The sequence below is a fragment of the Hipposideros armiger genome, unplaced genomic scaffold (genome assembly GCF_001890085.2).
Source record: "Hipposideros armiger isolate ML-2016 unplaced genomic scaffold, ASM189008v1 scaffold_38, whole genome shotgun sequence".
NCBI lineage: Eukaryota > Metazoa > Chordata > Mammalia > Chiroptera > Hipposideridae > Hipposideros > Hipposideros armiger.
In genome coordinates this window covers 2,810,715-2,816,719 of record NW_017731388.1, presented here as the reverse complement: position 1 = coordinate 2,816,719, position 6,005 = coordinate 2,810,715, and the positions used below count along the sequence as shown (strand labels likewise).

General features: G+C 43.3%; 1 long non-coding RNA gene across 1 annotated transcript; it reads left to right on the top strand.

Annotated features, from left to right (window-relative positions):
- Nucleotides 1–561: 561 nt before the first annotated feature.
- Nucleotides 562–5,760, top strand: LOC109380566 (uncharacterized). Its single transcript, XR_002123527.1, has 2 exons — nucleotides 562–641; nucleotides 3,608–5,760. It is a non-coding gene; the product is annotated as an uncharacterized LOC109380566 (long non-coding RNA).
- Nucleotides 5,761–6,005: the final 245 nt, after the last annotated feature.

Sequence of the window (6,005 nt, the reverse complement as noted above, 5' to 3'; positions counted from 1 at the left end):
GTGGAGTAGGTAGAAAAGAATTAAGGGGAGGGATTGGAGCACCACATCTCTAGGGAGGAGGAGCCTGGCTGCCTGTCATCTTGATGCCAGCCCTCACTGACCCCAATCCCGCCAGAGCTCTCAAAGTGAAACCCAAGGAGTGCCTGAGTTGCAGGGCTCCATGAATCACTGCTTTTCATTCTGCCCAGTTTCTCGCTGTTATATAGCTGTCTTTGCCCTTATTTCATCTGGCGCCTGTCCACAGTGTCTGTTTCCACCAGCCGGCCTGCTTCTGAGTCTCTGCATCCTATCTTACAGGGCACTCAGTCTAGCTCTGTGGCACAGGGAAAGGAAACAAGAAACAGGATGGAAAAGGAGGAAAGATGAGGAGGGAGGAGAGGTATGATCGTAGAGTGTAGAGGGACAGGTTAGTATCTCTGTACATATGAAGCACTCACTAAATATTGAAGAAATGTGTACAGGAATTCGTTTGCCCTTCCTTTATACTCATTTATTCTCTGTGAGCATCTGTTCAGCACCTCCCACGTGCAAGGACGTACACGCGTTTATAAAGGTGTGTGTGGAGAAGCAAGACTCCTGGTGTGTAGGCATCCAGGGCAAAAAGAAGAGCACCGGCCTGGAAAGACACCCAGCTGGAAAAGGTAGGTAACACGCTGCTGGCAGGGTGAGTGAAGAGGCAGCTGAAACAGAAACCAAGATTGAGGAAAGGGGAACAAGTTAGGAGAGTGATAGGGGACTGTAACGGGCTTTATTATGGCCCCATACTTCACAGTGAGAAACTGAGGCCCAGGGGAGTTTAGGAACGTCCTGGACTCACATTGCAGCAGCAGAGACAGCCAGTCCCTTGCACCCTCCCAGGCAGTGTGCGCTGGGACCTACTTCTGCTCTGCTTTGGAAAGACTGCAGGGGACGGCTCTTTCTGAACCAGTGGGAGACAACAAGGCAGCTGAGGGCATAGGGCACAGCTCTGTAGTTGGACTTCAGTGGGATCCTTTTTCCAGTGAGGCGTCTTCATCACTGGAAATAATGTGATTTTAAGTGTGCTGAGATCTGGCTGCCTCACATGAATCCCCCAAACACCCCTCAACTGCCTAAGAGTCTACCATTAGTGACTATTTATAGCTAAAACTTTAGTCCCATTAAAATAAAATCCTCCTAAGTGATTACCATAAATGTCAGGATAGTGGTTACCTTGGGGGGGAGGTAGGAGCTGTGATGGGATAGGACCCAGAGCTGGTTTCTGAAATAGCCGGCCAAGTCCTAGTTCTACTTGGTGCTAACAAACATCTCCACTTCATAATAACTTACTAAGCTATACATTTTATTGATGTAGTTTTCTATATCTGTGTAATATTTTACAATAAGAGGGTTTCAAAATTTTGCAACTGGGAATTTCTGAAGCCTTACTGCGTTTTCACAATTTATACCTAGGTTGAGTTTACCATACTCTACTGAAAGCAGGTTTTGATAAAGGAAGAGGGGAGGCAGAAGAGGGAGGCCATTCATGGGGAACAGCAAGATTAGGGGGGTATCGACATTTAAACTGTGATTTCAGATTTTACTTAATAGAGGCTGTATCTCACATGCCTGTCTCGCTCTCCCGTTTCTGCCTCCCCAGCATCATCATGTCCTTATTTTTCCATGCTTACTCTTCACATTCCCCACTCTTCAGCACTCCAGGATCATATATGGTTTGCCTCTTTCTGGTTTGCACTATTTGCTTCACCTAAATGCTGCCCAACCTCCTTCCTTCTGGGTGTTTTGTGAGGAGTGTTATCACTCATTCTGGAATTTCTGGGAGAGTCCAGATTTCAAATGTTCTGTTTCAGTGTCCTCATAAACCACTGCTCCCAGATCATGTGTTCTGATTTTGGGGACAGGTAGTTGGAAACCTTCACAGGTTAGAATAGCTCCCAGGAGTGGCTTAGAAAACATGCCCCCTGCAAAACGCTGTTTAGATCAGGAAGGGAGCAGAGAGACAGGGCTCCAGGCATAGGAACTGTCCATCTGGTTTGGTTGTTCCTATTTCCATAATGATCCTGGCCCTTCCCCCACTGTTGTCTATTATTAACAGATCCAGAAACCTGATCAGGGCAACAGTAGAGGGACTTTCTGGGAACCATGCCCAGGAAAGGTCTAGAAGCCCCAAATTGAAATGAAAGTACAGCTGGCAAAGAGGAAGACATAAACACTATACTCTCACGCTGCCACCTAGGCAAGCCTAGACCATCCTCCTGACACAGGGAAGATGCCCTAAACATTTTTCTTTTTGCAACATTCAGGCTAGGGAGTCAGAGACCAGTTCCCCAACCCATCCAGCCAAACCTCACACTTCTGGAGTAAAGCCAATCTTCTTGGTGGTCAAATAGGCAACATAAAATATTAAATTTCATTTTAAAACTCATGAATGAGGCTACCTGAAGAATTAAAAACCAGAATGTATAACTTCAGAAGACCAGAAACTATATAGTCATTCCTCCATTCCAAAAAAATTATAGAAAACCCAAAAAACCAAGGGGAAGGGAGAATAAGGAGGTATAAAATGAACCCAACAATAATATGATAGAAGTTAAAATAAAAAATACCAACACTATAATATTCCATAAGAGACATTTCAGAAAAGGTCATACAACAAAATACAAGTGTGTGCTCTCTGTAAGACTAGTCTGGGAATGGGAGGACTCCAACTTTGTTTTTACTCAAGATTGCCTTGGCTATTTTGGCACTCTGCATTTCCAAACAAATTTTATTTATTTATTTAATTTATTATTATTTTTAAAAGATTTTTCTTGGGGAATTAGGGGGGGGGAACAGACAAGTTGCTGTCTTTTTGTTCTTCAGTCTAGTTGTGGAGGACGTTGCTTCACTGGCCCAAGTTGGCACCATCATTGCACTCTTCCCGGCCGAGGCAGATAAGTCACCGGCTTCTGGACGGCCGCTCACGGTGGCTTGAGGGCCGCTCACACTGGCTGCTGGCTACACATGGTAGCCCATGGCAACCCACTGCCACAGGGGCTGCAGCCTATGCCGTCGCCGGCGACTCACGGTAGTCCAGCTCCAGGTTGAGCTGTTGTTCACTATCTTAGCTGTGGAGGGCAGTGTCACTGGCCCTCATATGTGGGATCCGAAATGGGGCCCTCTGGTGTTCCAAGCCAGCTCTTAACCAACGAGCCACTTGGCCAGGCCAATACATTCATTTTTTTATATTGCTGGATTTTATTTGCTTATTTTGGGAATTTTATGTCTGTATTCATTGGAGTTTGGCCCCTGGTTTTCTTTTCTTGTGATATCCTTGGTGGGTTTTGGTGGCTGGGTTACACTGCTTTAAGAGTGAATTGGATGTTCCCTTTTTCTAGTCTCTGTAACAGGTTATGAGATTGGTGACTGTAAACTATAAGTGATATCCCTTTTTCCATTTCTAACATGTTGACGTATGTTCGTTTTTTTTTCTTTCTTCTGATCAGTTTACTAAGGGTTTATCAATTTTATTGATGTTTTCAAGGGAATGATTTTTGGCTTTGATTTTCTTTATTGTACATTTGTTTTTTAATTCACTGATATGCTTTTTAAAATTCTTCCATTTTTTGTATTTGCTTTTCTTTTCCAGTTTCTTGACATGAAAACTTAGATCGTTTACTTCAGCCTTTCTTTTGTAATGTGTGAATTTAAGGTAATGTATCTCTTTTAAGTACTACTTTACCTGTACACCACAGGTTTTGATATGGCATATCTTCATTATCATGCAATTAAAATTATCTAATTTCCTTTGTAATTCTTCTGTAATCCAGGGGTTATTTAGAATTGTACTGCCTGTTTTGTAAATCGCTAGAGAGAGACTTTCCATTTTTTTCCGCTAGCTTAATCCCATGTGTTTGGTTCAGAGAATATCTTTTTTTTTTTTAAATTTTTTGAGGCTCACTTGATGGTGCAGCTATGATCAATTTTGGTAAAATGCTTCCAGTGTAATCAAAAGGAGTATGTATACTATTGGTTTAGAGGACAGTGTTCTATATGTCAATTAAGCTAGGTGTGTTGTTCAACTTATGCTATATCTGCTTCTGAAATAAATGTACTAAAATATTTTTTAAAATTAAATTCTACAATATTCAGGAAAAAAATCTCATTCCATTGTGCGATTTCCTATTCCAGAGGTCCTTCTTGGGCTTTTGATAGCAGTGGCTTTCTATTAACCCCCTTTCCCAGCCACTGAGCAGCAGGAATAGTGAGCAAGGGACTCACATATATGGATATTAAGGAAGGCATGCTCTGAAGGCTCCTACTGCCTGTCCTTGCCCTGTTCCACCACTGAAACAGTCAGAGGCCCTCTCAAGTCTTGGAAGAAAGAAGCTGGAAGCAGAGGTTGGTTCTATCCCACTGAGAGCCAGGAACAGGAATGGAAGCAACTCTGGAGATGTGCTCTAAGTCTCGAATCTTAGAAGGAAATTAATATTAAAGTCTGTGATAAAATGTTTCAAGTGTTACCTCTTTACTTATAGAAGTCTCTCCCACACTAGTACTAAGCTCTGGCCACTACTGCCAGGAGTGAGGTTCTATTCCAGCAAGAGACTTTATCAGATAGAGGGCACCGTCTCAGTCTCCCAAACAGCTTTTATAATCAGCAAGATTCTCCCAAAGGACCTATCCACAAAGGAACCATCACTGCCCTCTTGGCAGGGTAGGGTGTTTGTTGTGCAGGTGGATAGAGAACAGAGGCAGGGGTGACGGGGATCACCTGACCAAAGTGCCTAGATATCTCTATAGTGACAAATAAAATCTCCAGTCTAAAGGAAAAGTTATTTTTATAAAAACAGAAGCATGTTTTATTTCAATTCTGTTGAGGGAGTGAGAGGGATGGAAAACACAAAATGAGGGGGGAGTCTCTTTATGCACACATGATGTCAGGGTCAACTACAAGAACAACTCCCATTTCCATCCCTCCCCCAGCTGAGTAGATGGAGCAAGAACTGAGACACTATTGGCACAGTAACATGGCCAATGCACCAGAAGATGGAGAAAAAGAACTTCCCAGGGAGCAAGGTCCTGGGCCTCAGCTGCTTCCCCAGTGGAGGGGGAATGAGAAAACTTTGGCTCAGCAGGAAGGCGGGTGGCAAAAATCAGGGTTACTAGCTGGACTCTCCAGATACAAACTGTGGGCTAAAGGGAGTCAAGACGTCTATCCAGTCCATGCTGTTTCTCCAATACCTCTTCTCTTCAGGCTTGAGATTACTGAGAGCTGGCCTGGCTCTCCTCTTCATTTTGGAAGGCAGGGGAATAAGTGCTTATCCTACCCTTCCTACATCGAGGCTATTTAATTACTACTGTCTTGGCTCCAATGAGACAGAAGCCAACTAACGAGGCCGGCTCCCTTTATGAAAGTCGGCTTGTAAGAGCCCTTGTATTGGCAAAACTGCCTCTGCAAAGGTTTCTGAGCTTGCCCCTTACAGATCCTCCCCAAACTTGTTCAGAGACACCTCCAATTGTATGAGATATGGACAGAAAATACTTGGTCTCTCTCTCTAGAGTTGGACTAACAATCCCTTCTTCGATTGGAGATGGGGATAAGAGAGAGAGCAGGTGTTGGTATAGGCAAGGATTGGGAGAAAGCAAAGCCATTTTACATTGGGTTGTGAATAGAGTCATCTAAAGCTTCAGAGAAGGAAGGGGGATTCTTGAACACAATATGAACAAGTGGCAACTCTGTAATTCCCATAGACCAAAAGGGAATGTGTCAAAAACAAAACAAAACAAAAACAAAAACTGAGTGGACTAAGATAGTGGACTCAGCCCTCTAGCTTAAATCTGAATAAAATTAACTCAATTTAGCTAAAACAGCTTCAAGTACAATCATGAAGACAGATGGAAATGCAGCAATTCATACTAATGCAAAGGATGGGATCAAGTAGCCTTTCATCTTAATCCCTCCCTTTTAAAAGTCATCCAGAAAATATCTTTGAGGACTTGAATTGAAGGTGAGATCCACCGCCATCTCTCCTCCCCAATATAAA